This window comes from Triticum urartu, chromosome 2A (genome assembly GCF_056163025.1).
Source record: "Triticum urartu cultivar PI428250 chromosome 2A, HENAU_Tu73, whole genome shotgun sequence".
NCBI lineage: Eukaryota > Viridiplantae > Streptophyta > Magnoliopsida > Poales > Poaceae > Triticum > Triticum urartu.
The window spans coordinates 36,977,562-37,000,646 of record NC_141874.1 but is presented as its reverse complement, the minus strand read 5'-3'; the positions used below and the strand labels follow the sequence as shown (position 1 = coordinate 37,000,646).

Genomic DNA, 23,085 nt, shown 5'->3' with positions numbered 1-23,085 from the left:
TGTGGCATAAAGCACCATGTTCAAGTAGGAGATTACAGCGGGTGCGGGAGGGTGGACCGCTTAAAAGAGATGAGGAAGGTGATGAAGATGGTGATGTTGATGAAGACGATCTCCGCGGCGATGGTTCCCTCGGCTGCACTCCGGCGCCACCGAGAGAGAGGGGGAGTGGTTCTTGCCCTTGTGCTTCCTCCTCCATGGCCTCACCCCTATATGGGAAAGAGGTTACCCCTCTGGTCCTTGGCCTCCATGGTGATGATGGCCCCTCCGGCTTCCTCCTCCATGGCCTCCGGTGATGATGGCCCCCTCCGGCTTCCTCCTCCATGGCCTCCGGTGATGATGGCCCCCTCCGGCAGGGTGCCAGAGAGGGCCTAGATTGGTTTTTCGTGGCTACAGAGGCTTGCGTCGGCGGAACTTCTTGTCTCGGGTTCTTTTTGGAGGTTTGGGGATTTATAACAATTTTTCGCATCGGTCTCACATCAAGGGGGTGCCCAAGGGGCCCACAAGCCGTAGGAGCGCGCCCTACCCCCGAGGGAGCGCCCTGGCGGCTTCTGGACACCTCGATCACTTCCTGGCCCAGCTCCGGTGCTTCGGGGGTCTCTTTTGGTCCATCAAAAATCACCGTAAATTTTCAGCCCATTCCGAGAACTTTTATTTCTGCACAAAAACCGACACCACGGTAGTTCTGCTAAAAACAGCGTTAGTCCAGGTTAGTTCTAATCAAATCATACCAAAACCATATAACATTGTTTTAAACATGGCACGAATACTTCAGAAATTATAGATACATTGGACACGTATCACACTCCAGCATCAATGGTAGTACGGCATTACTCGTACCGGAGGTGAGGTCAGCAGCGGCGCCTACTACAGCATCCCCGACGGCACCTACAACGCAGAATCAGTACGAGCAACACGTGAGAGACCTTATCACACTTCTATATTCCTGCGCCACCGCGTTTGCCAAAGGGGACAAGGAACTGATAAAGAAGGGGTTGGGGAGGATATACAACAGTCTCGCATCGGACGACGTCGGCGGGCCCCTGCACTGCCTCTTGTCTTTGTTCGCCGACACTCTAGTGCTGCGCGTAGTCCACCCATGCCAGGGCGTGTGTCGCGCTGTCCAGCTGCACAAGACTACCCCCACACCATCGGCCGGCGCGGTGCGCCGCCACTTCGCCGAGATGTGCCCGTTCCTCTGTCTCACCGGGACCACGACGAACTACGCCATCATCGATGCAGCTCGAACGGAGAGGAATGTCGTGCTCCACGTCGTCGATATTGACGGTGCTGACGCCGCCCAGTGACTTCTGCTCCCCCGTCTCTTTGCCAAGCGTCCGCGAGCAGGCGCACATGACCAAATCCTCCGTATGACCATTGTCAACGAGGAGGATGAGTTCTCCTCGCATGGGAAGTCGATAGCCTGCACATCATCTTCCAGTTCCACCTGATGAAACTCCACATCAATCAGCTGCTCGACATTGAGCCCCCGGTGTCAGGAGCGGCGAAGCACTGGTCATCGTCTCCACCCTACAGATCCACCTTCTGCTCGCCGATGAGTTTGTAGAAGTGGCTACTCGTCCTCACGACAGGAAAGGAAAAGCGCAAGCCCATGCTACCATGATGAGGGCCGATGCGCTCCTCCGCGACCTAGCGGAGCTATGACCGAAGCACATGGTCGTGACGGAGCAGGAGGCCGACCACAATGGCGAGTTCATGGGCCGGTTCGACAACACGCTCAACTACTACGGGGCCATGTATGATGCTCTAGAGGAGAGCGTACCTGCACACGGGGTCAGCAATGGAGCGGTCGGACATGGAATGGTGCCTGCTCCTGTATGAGATCAGGGATATCGTTGCATGTGATGGCGCGCAGCGCCGGGAGCGCCACGAGCGGATGGTGAAGTGAGCGGAGCGGATGACGGCTGCCGGATTCGCATCTACGGCGATGAGCGCAGATGCAGTGGCGCAAACGGTGATGCTGGGGCAGATGGTGACCGGCTGCAGCAGGGCATACATGGTTTCTAGTGAGAAGGATGTGTGCTTCTTCATCAACTGGCGCGACATCCTGATGTTCTCTGTCTCGACCTGTCGTGCGGTGTGACGAGGATCGCCAGATATTGTGCCATGTGATATCTGCAGATTTCTCAATTCATTGCAACAATTTCATGCATTTGATGAATGTGCTTTAGTTTATTGCCAGAACTTCATGTTATCATTTTGAGTTGTTGTTGTTATCCTACTATGCGATAGGTGTTGTTTTATCTTATTCCAGAAGAAGAAGTTGGAAAATGTTCAAGACATTTGTGTTATTTTTGGAACCTTCAAAACATTTCGGTTATCTTTGAAACATTCAAGATGTGTTGGTTATCTTTGAAACATTAAAAACATACTAGTATGATAGCAAATCAATTACCACAGAACGTTTGACCTCTGTCTCTCCCTCCCTCTTTGTACGTCCCTCCCTCTCCCTCTCTCCCCTCTCTCTCTGCATTCTCGCAAGGACAAACATACACATGCGAGAAGAAATCATAACCTCTTCTAATGGGGCTTAGCACGATGACTTCCCGACTGTCTCCCAACTTAGTATGATAGAAGAATATAAATATCCTTTTTGTGGCAGTATTCATCCCTTTAGTTTAGAGGAACAAAGTGCAAGTAAATGGATAAAATTTCCTTTATCCCAACCATTTAGGACAAACAAATGAAAGCTAAACTCCTCTGAGACCTGTTTTAGACCCTTCCCGTGGATAAGTAGTAGAGACAATCATATCTTTGTATAATAATATGTAGCAAGTGTTACTTTCTCTATTCTTATTAAGAAACATTAGTAACATCAATGTTATTTACACTTTTTTTGAACATGTCATTTACACTCTAATTAGATGTATATGTTCCTTTTTTTTATTTCTAACCGGTCCGACCCATGGGTTGATGACTAGTACTTTCAAACAGAAGAAATATTTGATTATCCTAAATCTCCTTATCCCCCATTGTCTAACTTTAAGTAAAATTTGTTTTGTCAAATCAAGAATTTATTCCTATCATCTGTTAAACGTCAAACGGGCACACTAGTGTATCAGTGAACTCACCTCTAAGGACAGCGTGGTCGGTGGATCTCGGAAACGGACTCAACGAGACATTCTTACACTCCAGCATCAATGGTAGTACGACATTACTCGTGCCGGAGGTGAGGTCGGCAGCGGCGCCTACTACAGCATCCCCGACGGCACCTCACCGCAGAATCAACATGAGCAGCACGCGATAGACCTGATCACACTTCTATATTCCTGCGCCACCGCGTTCGCCGAAGGGGACAAGGAGCTGATAAAGAAGGGGCTGGAGAGGATATGCAGCAGTCTCGCATCGGACAACATCGGCATGCCCCTGCACTGCCTCGTGTGTTCGTTAGACGACGCTATAGCACTACGCGTGGTCCACCCATTCCAGGGTGTGTGCCATGCCGTCCAACTGCACAAGATTACCCCCGCACCGTCGGTCGGCGCGGTGCACCGCCACTTTGCCGAGATGTGGTCGTTCCTCCACCTCGCCGGGACCATGACGAACTACACCATCATCGATGCTGCTCGGACGGAGAGGAATGTCGTACTCCACGTCGTCGATCTTGACGGCGCTGACGCAGCCCAATTACTCCTGCTCCTCCGCCTCTTTGCCAAGCGTCGGCGAGCGGGCGCACATGACCAAATCCTCCGTCTGACCATTGTCAACGAGGAGGTCGAGTTCCTGTCCGTTACCGGTGCACTCCTCGCCCGGGAAGCCGGGAGCCTGCACATCAGCTTCCAGTTCCACCCGCTGAAACTCCACATCAATCAGCTGCTCATCATTGAGCCCCTCGGTGTCAGGAGCGGCGAAGCACTGGTCATCGTTTCCACCCTACAGCTCCACTTTCTGCTCACCGACGAGTTTGTAGAAGTGGTTGCTCATCCTCACGACAGGAAAGGGAAAGCGCAGGCCCATGCTACCATGACGAGGGCCGACGCGCTCCTCCGCGACCTAGCGGAGCTATCGCCGAAGCACATGGTCGTGACGGAGCAGGAGGCCGACCATGACGGCGAGTTCATGGGCCGGTTCGACAACGTGCTCAACTACTACGAGGGCCTGTTTAATGCCCTAGAGGAGAGCGTACCTGCACGCGGGTCGGCAATGCAGTGGTCGGACATGGAATGGTGCCTGCTCCTATATGAGATCAGGGATGTCGTTGCATGTGACCGCGTGCAGCACCGAAAGCGCCACGAGCGGATGGCGAAGTGGGCGGAGCGGCTGACGGCCGCCGGGTTCATGTCTGCGGCGATGAGCGCAGACGCAGTGGCGCAAACGGTGATGCCGGGGCAAATGGTGACCGGCTGCAGCAGGGCGTACATGGTTTCCAGTGAGAAGGATAAGTGCTTCTTCATCCACTGGCGTGGCATCCTGATGTTCTCTGTCTTGACCTGTCATGCAGTGTGACAAGGATCACCAGATATGGTGACATGTGATATCTGCAGATTTCTCAATTCATTGCAATAATTTCATGCATTTGATGAATGTGCTTTAGTTGATTGCTAGAACTTCTTGTTATCATTTTGAGTTGTTGTTGTTATCCTACTTTGCGATGGCTGTTGTTTCATCTTATGCCACAAGCAAAAGTTGAAAATGTTCAAGACATTTTTGTTATTTTTGAAAAATTCAAGACGTTTTGGCTATCCTTGAAACATTTTCAAGACGTGTTGGTTATCTTTGAAACATTCAAGAAGTACTAATATGATAGCAAATAAATTACCACAGAACGTTTGACCTCTCACTCTCCCTCTCTCTTTGTACCTCCCTCCCTCTCCCTCTCTCCCCTCTCTCTCTCTCTTCCTGCATTCTCGCAAGGACAAACATACACATGCGAGAAGAAATCATAACCTCTTCTAATGGGACTTAGCACGATGACTTCCCGATTGTCTTCCAACTTAGTATGATAGAAGAATATAAATATCCTTTTTGTGGCAGTATCCATCCCTTTGGTTTAGAGGAGCAAAGTGCAAGTAAATGGATAAAATTTCCTTTATCCCAACCGTTTAGGACAAACAAATGAAAGCTAAACTCCTCTGAGACCTCTTTTAGACCCTTCCTGTGGATAATTAGTAGAGACAATCATATCTTTGTATAATAATATGTAGCAAGTGTTACTTTCTCTATTCTTATTAAGAAACATCAATAACACCAATGTTGTTTACACTTTTTTTGAACATGTCATTTACACTTTAATTAGATGTATATGTTCCTTTTTTATTGCTAACCGGTCCAACCCATGGGTTGATGACTAGTATTTTCAAACCGAAGAAATATACGATTATCCTAAATCACCTTATCCCCATTGTATAACTTTAAGTAAAATTTGTTTTGTCAAATCAAGAATTTATTCCTATCATCCGTTAAACGTCAAATGGGCACACTAGTGTATCACTGAACTCGCCTCTAAGGACAGCGTGGTCGGTGGATCTCGAAAGCGGACTCAACGGGACATTTGTACACTGCAGCATCAATGGTAGTACGACATTACTCGTACCGGAGGTGCGGTCGGCAGCGGCACCTACTACAGCATCCCCGACGGCACCTCACAGCAGAATCAGTATGAGCTGCACGCGATAGACCTTATTACACTTCTATATTCCTGCGCCACCGCGTTCGCCAAAGGGGACAAGGAGCTGATAAAGAAGAGGCTGGAGAGGATATGCAGGAGTCTCGCATCGGACGATGTCGGCAGGCCCCTGCATTGCCTCGCGTCTTCGTTTGCCGATGCTCTAGCACCACGCGTGGTCCACCCTTGTCAGGGCGTGTGCCGTCCCGTCCAGCTACACAAGATTACCCCCGCACCGTCGGCCGGCGCGGTGCACCACCACTTCGCCGAGACATGCCTGTTCCTCCACCTCGCCGGGACAACGCTGAACTACGCCATCTTCGATGCAGCTCGGGCGGAGAGGAATGATGTGCTCCACGTCGTCGGTCTCGACGGCGCTGACATGGCCCAGTGACTTCTGCTCCTTCGCCTCTTTGCCAAGGGTCCGCGAGCGGGCGCACATGACGAAATCCTCCGTCTGACCATTGTTAACGAGGAGGATGAGTTCCTGTGCATCACCGGTGTGCTCCTCGCCCGGGAAGCCTAGTTCCACCCGGTGAAAATCCACATCAATCAGCCACGCAACATCGAGCCCCTCGGTGTCAGGACTGGCGAAGCACTAGTCATGGTCTCCACCCTACAGCTCCACCGTTTGCTGGCCTACAAGTTTGTAGAAGTGGCTGCTCGTCCTCATGACAGGAAAGGAAAAGTGCAGGCCCATGCTACCATGACGAGGGCTGCCGTGCTCCGCCGCGACCTAGCGGAGCTATCGCCGAAGCACATGGTCGTGACGGAGCAGGAGGCCGACCACAACGGTGAGTTCATGGGCCAGTTCGACAACGCGTTCAACTACTACGGGGTCCTGTTTGATGCCCTGGAGGAGAGCGTACATGTACGCAGGTCAGCAATGGAGCGGTCCGACATGGAATGGTGCCTGCTCCTATATGCAATTAGGGATAACGTTGCCTGTGATGGCGCACAGCGTCGGGAGCGCCACGAGCGGATGATGGCCGCCGGGTTCGCGTCTGCGGTGATGAGCGCAGACGTAGTGGCGCAAACGGAGATGCTAGGGCAGATGGTGACCGGCTGCAGCAAGGGGCGTATAGGGTTTCCAGTGAGTAGGATGTGTGCTTCTTCATCCACTGGGGCGGCATCCTGATATTCTCTGTCTCGACCTGCAGGCGTGCGGTGTGACGAGGATCGCCAGATATTGTGACATGTGATATCTGCAAATTTCTCAATTCATTGCAATAATTTCATGCATTTGATGAATGTGCTTTAGTTGATTGCCAGAACATCTTGTTATCATTTTGAGTTGTTGTTATCCTACTGTGTGATAGCTGTTGTTTCATCTTATGCCACAAGCAGATGTTGGAAAATGTTCAAGACATTTTTTTATTTTTGAAACATTCAAGACGTTTTGATTATCTTTGCAACATTCAAGACATTTTGGTTATCTTTGAAACATTCAAGACGTACTATTATGATAGCAAATCAATTAGCACAAAACGTTTGACCTCTTTCTCTCTCCCTCACTCTCTCTACCTCCCTCCCTCTCCCTCTCTCCCCCCCTCTCTCTCTCCACATTCTCGCAAGGACAAACATACACATGCGAGGAGAAATCGCAACCTCTTCCTATGGGGCCTTAGCACGACGACTTTCCGTTCTACTGTCTTCCAACTTAGTATGATACAAGAATATAAAATTCCTTTTTTGGCAGTATCCATCCCTTTGGTTTAGAGGAATAAAGTGCAAGTAAATGTATAAAATTTCCTTTATCCCAATTGTTTAAGATAAACAAATGAAAGCTAAACTCCTTTGAGCCCTCTTTTAGACCCTGTAAGGCAAGTGCCAGCTTTGGCCACACGGCTTATAAGCTGTTCCGTGACGGCGCCGGCAGCCGCCTAAGTTGTAGACACGTGGGAGATGTGTTTTTCCGAGTGTGTCCTGTAAGCCGGGTGCATTTTCCGGTTGATACCGTGTTATCCCTATAAGCCGAGACCTTTTTTTTTGCAACACTCGGCTTATAGATGGCCATAAGCCGAGTCCTTTAAATATGCATGGCTTATGGACATCATGGTTTTCTTTTCAAGACTCGGCTTAGAGGAACATAAGCCGAGTACAAGAAAAAAAGCACTCGGCTTATGGGCTAACACACGGGAAAACCGGATTTTCCTATAGTTCATGTGTGATTTAGTGCATTTCCTGATAAGGAAAATAATAAAAAATTGGACAATAAACAAGTAGGGTGCAAGAAGGCATATAGTAGCATCGACAGAATTATAAACAATCCATTTGAAATTTGAGAATAAGTACCATGATTAGTTCGTCCCCAATCTGGAGCACATGCAATGTGGGGTTGAGGTAGCCAACAGCCCGAAGCAGCAGAGCATTTACAATCTTGATCTTGGCAGGGGTAATGTTGTATGCGTCCGCCTCCCAGAGTATGATGCAATCAAGCCTTGACGCTTCCACCATGGCGAGTTGATGTGACGGAACGGCATGCTAGAACAGCATGCATCTCAGGGAGGTGCACCGCATGATCTTTTCAGGAAGACTGATGAAGACGAGGGACCAGCGGTTCACGAAGACGAGTTCCTGCACGCCCTTCCTAACGAACGCCTTGATCCACTCCCTGAGCTTAGACATCTGGTTGTTGAGGTGGACGGATCGGAAAGGGCCCTCGTGGTAGCCGATGACTTGAGACGTGGCTCACCACCTTGTCGGGGTCATCAGGTCCGTTGCCGCTGCCATGGGGGATCAAGTTGTTGGCTTCGAGGTCGAGCGGGCTGGGGCACCAGATGTATCTCCAGCTTGAGGACAGGACGGTGGTGCTACTGGCCTCCTTCATGGGGATCTTGGACACGAACTGGCGTTCGATGTCTTCGGGGAGGGCGTTGATGTTGACGCGCTGTCCGCTGGAGTAGGAGGCTGACTCGATATCTGCAGAGGGAGAGGGTGGACTGTGTGGTGGTGATTGGCCCAGGTGGAGCAGGGAGGCAGTGCAAGATGTGGTCGATGATGATGTCCATGGCGTGGCAGGAGAGGTCACAGAGGCGGCCGACGATGTGAGTGTGAGGAGAGGTCAGAGCGGCGGCCGGGGAAAGTGAGACGGGAATGGAATGGGGATTGGCTGCGTGACCTCGATGCAAATTTGGATACCCTGGTAGTACTCCACCAGTGATTTTACACACTCTCTCAGACCTAGGGCTCCGTTCCAACATTTGAGCCGGTTGGTCGGGAGTCGGGACAGGGCGCCGCAGGAGTACGATATTCATGGGCCTTTTGTGACCTTCATATTTTGCTCTGGATTATTAACTCTTCGTCAGCCCTTTTTACGTCCTTCCGTTGACAAGTCTGGGAGATGCAATGTAGTCGGCACTCAATCACATATTATTGTCTACAGATTGGAGGAGTACAATATTCGTGGACACCCTTTTTAACATGTGAACATTTAAAAAATGGCATTAGCACTTTGAGAAATGTATGAAGATTATATTAAGCGTAATGAACATTTATTGAGGATGTGCGAAAAGTTAATAAATTTCATGAACATTTTTCTGAGTGCCTGGACCACTTTTGAAAATTACCTGAACAGTTTGTGAAATATGTGCAAACGTAATATGAGTGTATTTTATCCAAAATACACTCATATAAACAAAGAGAAAAATATTCCTAGAAAGGGTGCTGGAGTACCTACCTCCCGGGGCTCGTCGAGGGCAAGAGTGCCCTTCAAGCCATTTGTTCTGTGGTGGCATGCCATGTAGGCCTCTCCGGGGCTCTCCATGCCATCTGAACCCGGACAGCGCGCACCCAGGTGTCTCAGGTTGGCGGTCCATGATGGGTCATCCGCGCGTTCGGGGACACCGTTATTGGGCGGTGTTGGGAATGCCTGCAAGTAGGGCCCCGTGCGCAATGGCATCTCCGAACCCGCCTGTCAGCACCCTCGGCCTCGTGCGGCCTGGTCCGCCCACGCCATCCTGGGCCGCGTCGCACCTGCCTTCCACGTTACGCTCGCCCGGTTAGAGAGCTCCCTACGTTGTCCCGGTTCGTGCGCGTTGTGTGTTTTGCTTCGTGCGCCAGGCATGTTAGGTACGCCCACCCGACGACTGCCTCTAGCCCCATGCACCAACCGAGTAGGGTATTTCCGTCCGGCCAGGCATTGCGGCGGCAAGTGGCTGGCATGCGCACACTCGACGGTGCAGGGTTGCTTCCCTGACACTAGCCGGGCACTGCTCGTGGTTACCCCTACCGGGTTTCTTTACTGTCGTCAGCCGGGCACTGGTGCTCGCAATATCTCTTACTTTGTTCCGGATTGTTTCACTTGGTCGTCTTCAACTACCTTAAGATGGATGGTCAGTTGCTCGGCCTGATAAGTTTGTCTTCTCCTTAAGGAGGTTCCAATTTCCTATAAGTTTGTTGTCTTGCGCCGCACGTCGGGCGCTGTTTATGCTAGGCTGCCTTTCACTTCATTTCGCTCCTGCTGGCAGAAGCGAGCACGTCTTCGATGTAGGCATTCTCTATTGTGACGGGCGGCAGACACATGTCCATCAGTGGGTTCCTGAGGACATTGGAAAGTGAAAGGGTTTTGGTAGGAAGAGAAGATCGACAGAGATCTAGATATATAGTGAAGGGGAGAGAAGAGAGGAAGAAGAAAAGCTAAGGAGAGAGAGGGAGAATAGACAAAGGAGAGTGCAAGGAGAAAGAAGAGAAAGTGGAGAAAGAATTGAAGGGAGAGAGGAGGAAGAAGGAGCAGGCTGCCCAAAGCTGAATTGTTGGCCCATGGCGTGTCGTCCAACTAACACACCAATTGTATCTAGGTCACTAGTCGCGTTGAAGCAAAGAACACACCACTAATAATTAACCTGTTACTAGTGGCGTGGAAGTTTAGAGCCCTCGCTAGTACTAGTGACGATACCAGTGGTGTGCCCTTAGGGTCCACACCACTAATAGTTTATGCGGGATCACCACTAGATCCCATACACTGTTGTCTAGTCTACTGAGACCTAATAGTTTATGCGGGGTACGTGACATGACCTCTAACTGGAGAAATATATAGGCTTAATTGGATCAATACCACTCGAATTCTGGCGATTCCGAGAAATGCCACTGCAATTTCCAAACTATGAAAAATGTCATTTCCGTTTTTGAAAGTTTCCAAAAATGGAAATGCCATTTTTCAAAGTTTGGAAATTGTAGTGGCATTTCTCGTAATCGCCAGAATTTGAGTGGCAATTATCTAGTTAACCCAAATTTATATGTGCTTGTAGAACCCATGAATTGTCAATTTGTATATTTAAAGTTAGGATTATTCAGTAAAGATCAGTATGTTATGCAATGAATTTCTTTAAATGAGCAAACCAAATTATGTCTTACTTTAACATATGTCTGGCCCTGCATCATACAGTTTGTAAAGGTGTAACAATCAATCACTTAACTCATTTATTGCCGATTTTAACTCGGTGCATATTTCTCTCTTCCTGATGTGTACATTCGAAAGCACTTGAAAAAACTGATATAAAAATATGTAACCAGTCCAATAATATACCTTGCCAGGGGTCAACTATATCTTACGTAAGCCTGCATGAAACAGTTAAAGTATATTATCCACAAATCACGACAGCATGATCAATATTATAATCAAAATAGAACCATTTTTTTCTGAGACGCACAACCAGATTGTTGTTAACTCGCAGGTGATTCTTTCATACATGTAGAACGCTCACACAGTTGTGGCTAGCCACATGAAAATACCTCATAAAATACACAGTTACTATGTCGTTTAGCCACCAACATCCACGGAATTCATGTATCATATGAAGAGTTTATCTTGAAGTGTCGCAGATAAAATTGGGCAAAGGCAAATGGGTATGCAGTGTAGGCATCATTTAAGGTACAAATATTTATTCAAGAAATCAGCCACATGATGGCTAGTAAATTAAGTAGAGAATAATGGTGATGCAAGGGTACTTGAAATTGGAGAGCTGCCGGCAACCTGACAACTGAAAGTATAATATTGCCTAAAAGAAGCTATATTGCCTTCAGGGACTTGACTATCAGTTTAGTAGCCCTTTGCAGAATAACTAGTAGGAAGAAGTGCCAGGCCTGTTCAAGTTAGGCAATCAAAAGGGTCACTAAGTAAGAGATCAGATGCTTTCTTGTAGTTCCACGTGTTGTGTTTATGCACCCTGAAGATTTGCACAGTCTCACTAGCTAATTCAACCGAAGCGGCAGCCCTTTTCCATTTTTCTTCTATATCAGTTTCCAAGCCGGCAGAAAATACATCATCTGAAAAGACAATGCAAATCTCCTTGAGCATGTTCGCACTTTTCAAAATGGACTTAAAAAAATGATAGTTCGCTACCACCCCCACAGAAACCATGCAATACGAGCTTCTCAATGGTTGATTTCACACATTTGATGGGATCTATTTTCTTCTTCCATAATGTGCCATCACTGTCAACAGAGGTTTTGAATAGAGATCCGCCATTCTACAAAGAAAAGTGTTAGCTGGGCCATATATTTCATGTCAATTGTTGTGTGCAAATGATTTAGAATAAGGAAAAGTGGGAGAAATGGACGTCACATATTCCTTGATATGCAATATCTGAATTCTTGGTAAGCATGTTAGAAATGATAGCGCCATCCTTTCTTCCTTTGGCAGCTCCAAACTGGAAATCAATGGCCAAGATATTGACACTCGGAACCTCAGCAGTTGGACTAGCATTTGTCCCGGCCTACAGTACATAACTCATTAAAATACACAGACATTCCTTGTTTTCTCGGTATCAAGAGACTAGCAAATAAAGAATATTAAACATTTGAAATAAAGACCGACACATTTGAAATAAAGAATATTAAACATACATTCTTCTACCATAAATCATGGAAAAAAGAAGGGTTATATTAATCTTTTGTCAAGGGCGCCATATTTTCGCACATTATAAGTCTATTAGTATTTTATTATTCATTATAAATCAAGAGAAGAGGAGAATAACATTTGTGCCGCTTACATTTCATTTAGGTCAAGTTTTTGTGATCCACTTGGGTCAACATTCTGTCCAATGTCCCCACACAAAAAAGTGTAGTCAACAGATCGAAACAAATTGATCACACAAAATCATGAAAGAGAGCTTGAAACATATTCTCCCAAAACTGAGAAAGATCATGGCCTTAATTTGATGTGTTTTGGTGCTTAGAACACAGTTCGCGGGCATATATAGATATATTACTTAGCATAATTCTGGATAGGATCCTAGATAATATTATTTAATCCATGTTATATCTTATATTTACTAAATAGAAACACCACTGGAGGCACCAGGTTGATCCCAGAAAAATAATCAAAATTGCCCATTTGATATCTCTGTTAGTTATCTACAATCGTTGGACGAAGTATCTCAGGAAGTCATTGCCCTTTGTCCCACCTCAACACTTGTTCCTAACGGGACATGTCTATAGGCTGTGATCTCTCAAAACTAAAGGACTAAAAGAAGCAAAAACAACCAGAGCCTTATGGATCTCTCTACAGGCTGCAATCTCTCAAAAAGGAAAAAGAAGTTGCAAAAAGGGATGAAAAAGCCACGCAGAGCCTTGCGGATTCATGTATAGGCTGTGCTCTCTCAAAAAGAAAAATAATTTACAAAGAAGAAAAATGAGCAGCGATAATTTCCCACAGCCACCCCTTCATCTATTTCAAGTATCATCCCCTAATATCTCCATGGTGCTTGTGCCTAGAGGTCGTTGTTTTATCTTCCCCAAGCGTCCACTTTTGCCGACCGTCTAATCCAGCGGCAAGTTCTCTGCTTGCTGACACTTCCTTCCACTGATTTTTATTTTGCGAATGGGACCTCTCATTAGTTAAAAGGACTCATTACAATCTGCGGTGCACTGTGCTGATACCATCTGGACCAGTGGATAGCCAGACGGCAGTACGGGGAAGGTATCGCCCCACACTGTTTCTGGCGTACGGAAGATCACACAACACACTTGCGACCCAAGATTTGATCTCCAGTTTTTTTCGCACCATCGCCCGGCGTAAAACATCGAAAAAAACACCACTAGCAACGACCAGACAACTTCCAATAAATCTTTCTATTTTCTAGGTCCAGAACAGAATCTCTAATTCAGGTGATTAATTACAGTATATTTATAAGTTAAAAAATTGCAATCTGTATATTTAAAGCTATCAGGGTTATCTACCTTCTTAATAGTAGTAGGATTGCTGTGTGTGGTTTCCTTGCAGCTTTTAGTGTTTCTTGGTTGCCTGTAGGCACTGTTCACGAGGCGTCTGCTATATGTTGTAGTGGAAAAAGCAACTTCAACGTATGGATAATCTGTGCATGCACCATGAATTCCTTGATGTTGCACTGACGTTGTGAATTTTCAAGGGAGAGAATGATGTTCAATCATTAGTAAAAAGGCATCATCATTAGGTGTCAAGGAGAGCAAGAGTGCTGAATGCCAAAGTAAAATGTGATGATTATGAATGCTACTGCTCTTAATTCATGAGTTAAATGGAGAAAAATAAAACACTTCAGAAGGCCTTAGTTTTTATGTGGATCGACATTCCAGAGACTGATAATAAAAGGGTAACGATTATTGTAGTAATTTTCTTCTTCGCGTGTATAAGTTGGTGCCTTGCTGTTATTTCTGTTCACGTTCCTGGAGTTTTAAATATATACTACTGAGAATGAGTTCTCAAATTTAAAATAGCTATGACTACTCTCGCCATGGTTCTAAATTTACTTTGGCATTTAGATAGTACAACAAGTGCAAAATAAAATTAATATCCACAAAGATGCATGGGAGCTTTGCTTAGGTATAAGCTTTCTACGTGTATAAATAATATTTATTTATTTGTGATAAAACAGTAGTATGGCATTACGATTAGTTTGACATGCGTTCATGTATAGGAGTATAGGACCAATATTTACAAATATAAAAAAATACCTTCTAAAAGAAAAAAAGAATCAATAACTGTGACCACCTCTCTATATATTCCAACAATAGTAATTCTTCTTCATGGCTAAAATAAGTAGAGTAATTAGCCACAATAAAATTCAATTTAAATTCCAATGAGACTATATCAACTGATAACTATTGTGCTTTTATTCGATTTCACTAAAAGGAGAGACTATCAACTGTATATTTTCTAGGTGAATGAATAGAAAAATTAGTTCCTTTTTTATTTGTGAGAAAATAGTAGCTTGCCATTAGGATTACGGTTAAATGTGTTCATTTAGAGGCTCAATATTATAATTGTGAAATTTCCCTTCTAAAAGGAAAAAAGAATCTGTAACTGTGAATTTATAGGCTCAATATTTATAGTTTTCTCCGTAGTGCTGCTCTGGAGGACATGTACAATAACCCTGGAATTTTATCCCAGTACATCAGCGAAGTGCTTATGGTAAATTTAATTTCATAAACTGTTTAGTGCGGTGAAATAACTAACCACAGTAAAAATAAGTTTGATCCTGCAGGTCTGACTTGACGCTCAATTTATATAGGCAAGAAAATGATCCCTCTCTCGATGGATCTTAGTTTATATTCCTATACCAGAGAAATATATGAATGTCACTGGGTCTAATATCAGTAAAGTATTTCTAATGCCATATGTGTATGATGTGTGTGTTGGTTCTTTTCAGAAGGTTGTCGGTAGCCTGCCAAGTTATTTACACATTAATTAGCCACATGTAAGTTGTTCCACGTAATGACCCTTTTGCTAAGCGGTTCACGCAATTATTTGCTTCACCTATTAATGGAGAACATTTTATCGACTACTGCACCCATGCTTAAGAAGGTGGGATTATTAAGTATTTTCAGTTGCTCACATTCTGATTACAAGTCCCACATCACTCATTCATGAGTGCAACTATGTTTTTTTTCTAGAATTGACATGCAAGTTGATTTTCCGATGAGCTAAGGTTTCTCAGTCCACCGCATTATTATTGGACTGAGTAACAGTTGTTTGTGATCGAGACATCATGTATATAAAGTATTGTACTTCAAAGGTTGGTATGGTTTTTCCGACATCCGATGTCATTCAACTCATATTCTTCTGTATCTTAGTCGACGTTACCCCCAGTGAATAACTTCTTTGAAAAAATATAGATATCCCTTCCTATGGATAAGTAGTAGAGGCATTCATATGTTTGTACAATAATATGTAGAAAGTGTTTCTTTCCCTATTCTTATTAATAAAAATTGGTAACACCAATGTTATTTACACTTTTTTAGAACATGCCATTTACACTTTAATTAGATGTATATATATGTTCCTTTTTTTTGCTAACCTGTCCGACCCATGGGTTGATGACTAGTATTTTTAAACTGGAGAAATATATGATTATCCTAAATCAGTTTATCGATCATTGCCTAATTTTAAGTAGATTTTTTTTCAAATCAAGAATTTATTACTAGCATCCATTAAACATAAACGGGCGCACTAGTGTATGTGTATCAGTGTGTGATTTTGTGCAAGAGAAAACTGGACAGTAAACAAGCACAGTGCAAGTAGTTAGGCATGGACAGAATTAAACAATCCGGGCGAGTTGAAATTTGAGAATACGTATACGTATACCATGATTAGTTGGTCCCCAATCAGGAGCACATGCAAATGTGGGGTTGAGGTAGCCAATAGCCCGAAGCACAGGAGCAAATCCAATCTTGATCGGGGAGGGGGCAAGGCTGTATGCGTGCTCCTCCCAGAGAATGACGCGCTCAAGGCACGGCGCATCGACCATGGCGAGCTCATGTGAGGGAAAGGCGTGCCAGAACAGCACGCATCTCAGCCTCGGCCTAACGAGGTCGATGCGGGTCAGCGCCACGCGGCCGCAGATGAACGTCAGCTTCTCCAGCTTGGGGATGCCGACGAGCAGCCGGTCGAAGTCTTCTTCGCATAAGCCCACAGAGCACAGGCCGAGCTTCAGCAGCTCGGGAAACTGGACGTCGTGCCTGCCGGTATACTGTACGGCAGGTTGCACACGGCGACGTAGAGACGCACCAGGGAGGTGCACCGCAGGATCTCTTCCGGAAGGCTGATGAAGATGAGGGAGCAGCGGTTGACGAAGACGAGGTCCTGCACGCCCTTCCTGGCCAAGTCCTGGAACCAGTCCGTGAGCGTAGACGTCCGGTGTACGATGGCCTTGCTGTTGAGGTGGACGGATCGGAAAGGGCCCTCGTGGGAGCCGATGACCTGGGAGACGCGGCTCACCACGGCGTTTGGGTCATCAGATCCGTCGTCGCCGTGGGGGGTCAAGCTGTTGCCGTCGAGGTCCAGCGGGGTGGAGCGCCAGATGTATCTCCAGCTAGAGGACAGCACGGTGGTGCGGCCGGCCTCCTTCATGGGGAGCTCGGAGACGATCTGGCGTTGGATGTCCTAGGCGAGGGCGCTGATGTTGACGCGCCGGCCGCTGGAGTAGGCGGCGGACTCGAAAGCTGCAGGGAGAGGGAGGGCGCCAGTGGTGGTGGTGATTTGCCCAGGTGGAGCAGGTAGGCAGCGCAAGATGCGGTCCATGGCGTGGATGAAGGCCGCCAGACTCGCGTCTGCGGCCATGAGCGCAGACGTAGTGGTGCAAACGGTGATGCTGGGGCAGATGGTGACCAGCTACATCAGGGCGTACAAGGTTTCGACATCCCGATGTTCTCTGTCTCGACCTTGCATGCGGTATGACGAGGATCGCCAGATATTGTGACATGTGATATCTGCAGATTTCTCAATTCATTGCAATAATTTCATGCATTTGATGAATGTGCTTTAGTTGATTGCTAGAACTTTTTATGCCAGAAGCAGAAGTTGGAAAATGTTCAAGACATTTTTGTTATTTTTGTAACATTCAAGACGTTTTGGTTATCTTTGAAACATTCGAGACATTTTGAGTTGTTCTTGTTATCATACTCCTAGTTGTTGTTTCATCTTATGCCACAAGCAGAAGTTGAAAGTACGAGGTACTAGTATGATAGCAAATAAATTACCACAGAACGTTTGACCACTCTCTCTTCCTCTCTCTCTCTCCCTCTCTCTCTCTACCCCCGTCTCCCTATCTCGCCCTCTCTCCCCTCTCTCTCTCTACTCCCGTCTCCCTCTCTCGCCCTCTCTCGCCCTCTCTCTCTCTTCTCTCTCTCTCTCGCTCATGCGAGAATAAATGTACACATGCGAGAAGAAATCATAACCTCTTACTATGGGACATTAGCACAACTACTTCCCGACTGTCTTCCAACTTAGTATGATAGAAGAATATAAAATTCCTTTTTGTGGCAGTATCCATCCCTTTGGTTTAGAGGAACAAAATGCAAGTAAATGGATAAAATTTCCTTTATCCCGCCAGTTTAGGACAAACAATGAAAGCTAAACTCCTCTGAGACCTCTTTTAGACCCTTCCTATTGATAAGTAGTAGAGCCAATCATATCTTTGTATAATAATATGTGGTAAGTGTTACTTTCTCTATTCTCTTAAGAAACATTAGTAACATCAATGTTATTTACACTTTTTTTGAACATGTCATTTACACTTTAATTAGATGTATATATTCCTTTTTTATTGCTAACCGGTCTGACCCATGGGTTGATGACTAGTATTTTCAAACCAAAGAAATATATAATTATCCTAAATCACCTTACCCCCCCCCCCATTGCCTAACTTTAAGTAAAATTTGTTTTGTCAAATCAAGAATTTAATCCTAGCATCCATTAAACGTCAAACGGGCACACTAGTGTATCCGTGAACACACCTCTATGGAAAGCATGGTCGGTGGATCTCGGAAACGGACTCAACGGGACACTCCTACACTCTGATAATCCCCAAGTGCAAGGAATCATCGTAGCAATTTCCAAGGGTGGAAGTGACAAGTACGGAGTGTCGAACTCACAAGGAGCTAAAGGTAGGATCAATATTCTCTCAAGTCCTATGTGCCACTGATATGACTATACGTACACCAAACGTTTGCTTCCATCTAGAAACGAGAAATAAAACTACGTATGGGTATGAAAGGGATAGCTTTGCATGATATCGGAGAACTAAAATATAAAAATAGGTGTTGTTCACATAAAGTTAGAATATATTACTATATATTATAAATAGCAAATGTGGAAAAATGATGGATCGGTGTGGAGAATTATCCTAGGCAATTGTTAACAAGATCGGTAATCATTATTGCAATTTTATATGAGGGAGAGGCATAAGATAACATACTTTCTCCATAGCATTAAAGTATCAAGTCCCCTTTATCCCATACGCAACAACCCCCTTACTCGGGTTTAAGCTTCTGTCACTCTAGCAATCCACTATAAGTGAATCATGAACGTATTGCAACACCCTACAGCGGGAATCCTTCATGTGTGCACGACGAACTACGCCATTATCAATGCAGCTCAGACAGAGAGGAATGCCGTGCTCCGAGTCATCGATCATGACGGCGCTAATGTTGCCCAGTGACTTCTGCTCCTTCACCTCTTTGCCAAGCGTCCGCGAATGGCCGCACATGACCAAATCCTTCGTCTGACCATTGTCAACGAGGAGGACGAGTTCCTGTCTGTCACCGGTGCGCTCCTCGCCCGGGAAGATCTCAGCTTCCAGTTCGACCCAGTGAAACTCCACTTCAATCAGCTGCACAGCATTGAGCCCCTCGGTGTTAGGAGCGGCGAAGCACTGGTCATCGTCTCCTCCCTACAGCTCCACCTTCTAGTCGCCGACGAGTTTGTAGAAGTGGCTGTTCATCCTCACGACAGGAAAGGAAAAGTGCAGGCCCTTGCTACCATGACGAGGGCCGACACGCTCCTCCATGACCTAGCAGAGCTATCGCCAAAGCACATTGTCGTGACAGAGCAGGAGGCCGACCACAACGGCGAGTTCATGGGCTGGTTCGACAACGTGGTCAACTACTACGGGCCCCTGTTTGATGCACTGGAGGAGAGCGTACCTGCACGCGGATCAGCAATGGAGCGGTCGGACATGGAATGATGCCTTCTCCAATATGAGATCAGACATATCGTTGCCTATGACTGCGCGCAGCACCCGGAGCGCCACGAGTGGATGGTGAAGTGGACGGACTGGATGACGGCCGCCGGGTTCATGTCTTCTGCGATGAGCGCTGACGTAGTGGCACAAACGGTGATGCTGAGGGTTTCCAGTGAGAAGGATGTGTGCTTCTTCATCCACTGGTGTGATATCCTGACGTTCCCTATCTCGACCTATCATGCGGTGTGACGAGGATCACCAGATATTGTGACATGTGATTTGTTTAGATTTCTCAATTCATTGCAATAATTTCATGCATTTGATGAATGTGCTTTAGTTGATTGTCAGAACTTCTTGTTATCATTTTGAGTTGTTGTTGTTGTTGTTATCCTACCGTGCGATAGCTGTTGTTTCATCTTATGCCACAAGAAGACGTTGAAAAATGTTCAAGACATTTATTTTTGTTATTTTTGAAACATTCAAGACATTTTGGTTATCTTTGAAACATTCAAGACGTACTTTTATGATAGCAAATCAATTACCACAGAAAGTTTGACCTCTCTCTCTCTCGCTCTCTCTCCCTCTCTCTGTACCTCCCTCCCCCCTCTCTCTCTCCCTCTCTCCCCCCTCTCTCTCTGCATTCTCGAAAGGACAAACATACACATGCGAGAAGCAATCATAACCTCTTCCTATAGGGCCTTAGCACGACGACTTCCCGACTGTCTTCCAACTCGGTATGATAGAAGAATATAAATATCATTTTTGTACGGCAGTATCCACCCCTTTGGTTTATAGGAACAAAGTGCAAGTAAAGGGATAAAATTTCCTTTATCCCAACTGTTTAGGACAAACAAATGAAAGCTAAACTCCTCTGAGACCTCTTTTAGACCCTTCCTATGGATAAGTAGTAGAGACAATCATATCTTTGTATAATAATATGTAGAAAGTGTTACTTTCTCTATTCTTATTAAGAAATATTAGTAACACCAATGTTATTTACACTTTTTTTGAACATGTCATTTACACTTTAATTAGATGTATATGGTCCTTTTTTATTGCTAACCGGTCCGACCCATGGGTTGATGACTAGTATTTTCAAACCGAATAAATATATGATTATCCTAAATCACCTTATCCCCCATTGTCTAACTTTAAGTAAAATCTGTTTTGTCAAATCAAGAATTTATTCCTAGCATCCGTTCAACGTCAAACGGGCACACTAGTGTATCAGTGAACACACTTCTAAGGACAACGTGGTCGGTGGATCTCGAAAACGGACTCAACGGGACATTTGTACACTGCAGCATCCATGGTAGTATGACATTACTCATGCCGGAGGTGCGGTCGGAAGCGGCACCTACTACAGCATCCCGACGGCACCTCATAGCAGAATCAGTATGAGCTGCACGCGATAGACCTTATTACACTTCTATATTCCTGCGCCACCGCGTTCGCCAAAGGGGACAAGGAGCTATTAAAGAAGAGGCTGGAGAGGATATGCAGCAGTCTCGCATCGGACGATGTCGGCGGGCCCCTGCATTGCCTCGCGTCTTCGTTTGCCGATGCTCTAGCACTACGAATGGTTCACCCATGTCAGGGCATGTGCCGTCCCGTCCAGCTACACAAGATTACCCCCGCACCGTCGGCCGGTGCAGTGTACCGCCACTTCGCCGAGATGTGCCTGTTCCTCCACCTTGCCAGGACAACGCTGAACTATGCCATCGTCGATGCAGCTCGAACGGAGAGGAATGCTGTGCTCCACGTCGTCGGTCTTGACGGCGCTGACATGGCCCAGTGACTTCTGCTCCTTCGCCTCTTTGCCAAGCGTCCGCGAGCGGGCGCACATGACCAAATCCTCCGTCTGACCATTGTTAACGAGGAGGACGAGTTCTTGTCTGTCACCGGTGTGCTCCTCCCCCGGGAAGCCTAGAGCCTGGACATCGCCTTCCAGTTCCACCCAGTGAAACTCCACATCAATCAGCCACGCAACATCGAGCCCCTCGGTGTCAGGACTGGCGAAGCACTAGTCATCGTCTCCACCCTACAAGTTTGTAGAAGTGGCTGCTCGTCCTCACGACCGGAAAGGAAAAGTGCAGGCCCATGCTACCATGACGAGGGCCGCCGCGCTCCGCCGCGACCTAGCGGAGCTATCGCCGAAGCACATGGTCGTGACGAAGCAGGAGGCGACCACAACGGCGAGTTCATGGGCCGGTTCGACAACGCGTTCAACTACTACGGGGTCCTGTTTGATGCCCTAGAGGAGACTGTACATGTACGCAGGTCAGCAATGGAGCGGTCCGACATAGAATGGTGCCTGCTCCTATATGCAATTAGGGATAACATTGCCTGTGATGGCGCACAGCGTCGGGAGCGCCACGAGCGGATGATGGCCGCCGGGTTCGCGTCTGCGGTGATGAGCGCAGACGCAGTGGCGCAAACGGAGATGCTAGGGCAGATGGTGACCGGCTGCAGCAAGGGGCGTATAGGGTTTCCAGTGAGTAGGATGTGTGCTTCTTCATCCACTGGGGCGGCATCCTGATATTCTTTGTCTCGACCTGCAGGCGTGCGGTGTGACGAGGATCGCCAGATATTCTGACATGTGATATCTGCAAATTTCTCAATTCATTGCAATAATTTCATGCATTTGATGAATGTGCTTTAGTTGATTGCCAGAACATCTTGTTATCATTTTGAGTTGTTGTTATCCTACTGTGTGATAGCTGTTGTTTCATCTTATGCCACAAGCAGATGTTGGAAAATGTTCAAGACATTTTTTTATTTTTGAAACATTCAAGACGTTTTGATTATCTTTGCAACATTCAAGACATTTTGGTTATCTTTGAAACATTCAAGACGTACTATTATGATAGCAAATCAATTAGCACAAAACGTTTGACCTCTTTCTCTCTCCCTCACTCTCTCTACCTCCCTCCCTCTCCCTCTCTCCCCCCCTCTCTCTCTCTCCACATTCTCGCAAGGACAAACATACACATGCAAGGAGAAATCGTAACCTCTTCCTATGGGGCCTTAGCACGACGACTTTCCGTTCTACTGTCTTCCAACTTAGTATGATAGAAGAATATAAAATTCCTTTTTTGGCAGTATCCATCCCTTTGGTTTAGAGGAATAAAGTGCAAGTAAATGTACAAAATTTCCTTTATCCGAATTGTTTAAGACAAACAAATGAAAGCTAAACTCCTTTGAGCCCTCTTTTAGACCCTGTAAGCCGAGTGCCAGCTTTGGCCACACGGCTTATAGGCTGTTCCGTGACGGCGCCGGCAGCCGCCTAAGTTGTAGACACGTGGGAGATGTCTTTTTCTGAGTGCGTCCTGTAAGCCGGGTGCATTTTCCGGTTGATACCGTGTTATCCCTATAAGCCGAGACCTTTTTTTTTGCAACACTCGGCTTATAGATGGCCATAAGCCGAGTCCTTTAAATATGCATGGCTTATGGACATCATGGTTTTCTTTTCAAGACTCGGCTTAGAGGAACATAAGCCGAGTACAAGAAAAAAAGCACTCGGCT

General features: G+C 46.4%; 3 pseudogenes; all 3 read left to right on the top strand.

The window, feature by feature from the left end:
- The first annotated feature begins 1,945 nt into the window (after nt 1-1,945).
- LOC147983358 (scarecrow-like protein 3) lies at nt 1,946-4,464 on the top strand (annotated as a pseudogene).
- Nucleotides 4,465-4,928: 464 nt separating this feature from the next.
- LOC147983357 (GRAS family protein TF80-like) lies at nt 4,929-6,796 on the top strand (annotated as a pseudogene).
- Nucleotides 6,797-19,074: 12,278 nt separating this feature from the next.
- LOC147983356 (GRAS family protein TF80-like) lies at nt 19,075-22,134 on the top strand (annotated as a pseudogene).
- Nucleotides 22,135-23,085: the final 951 nt, after the last annotated feature.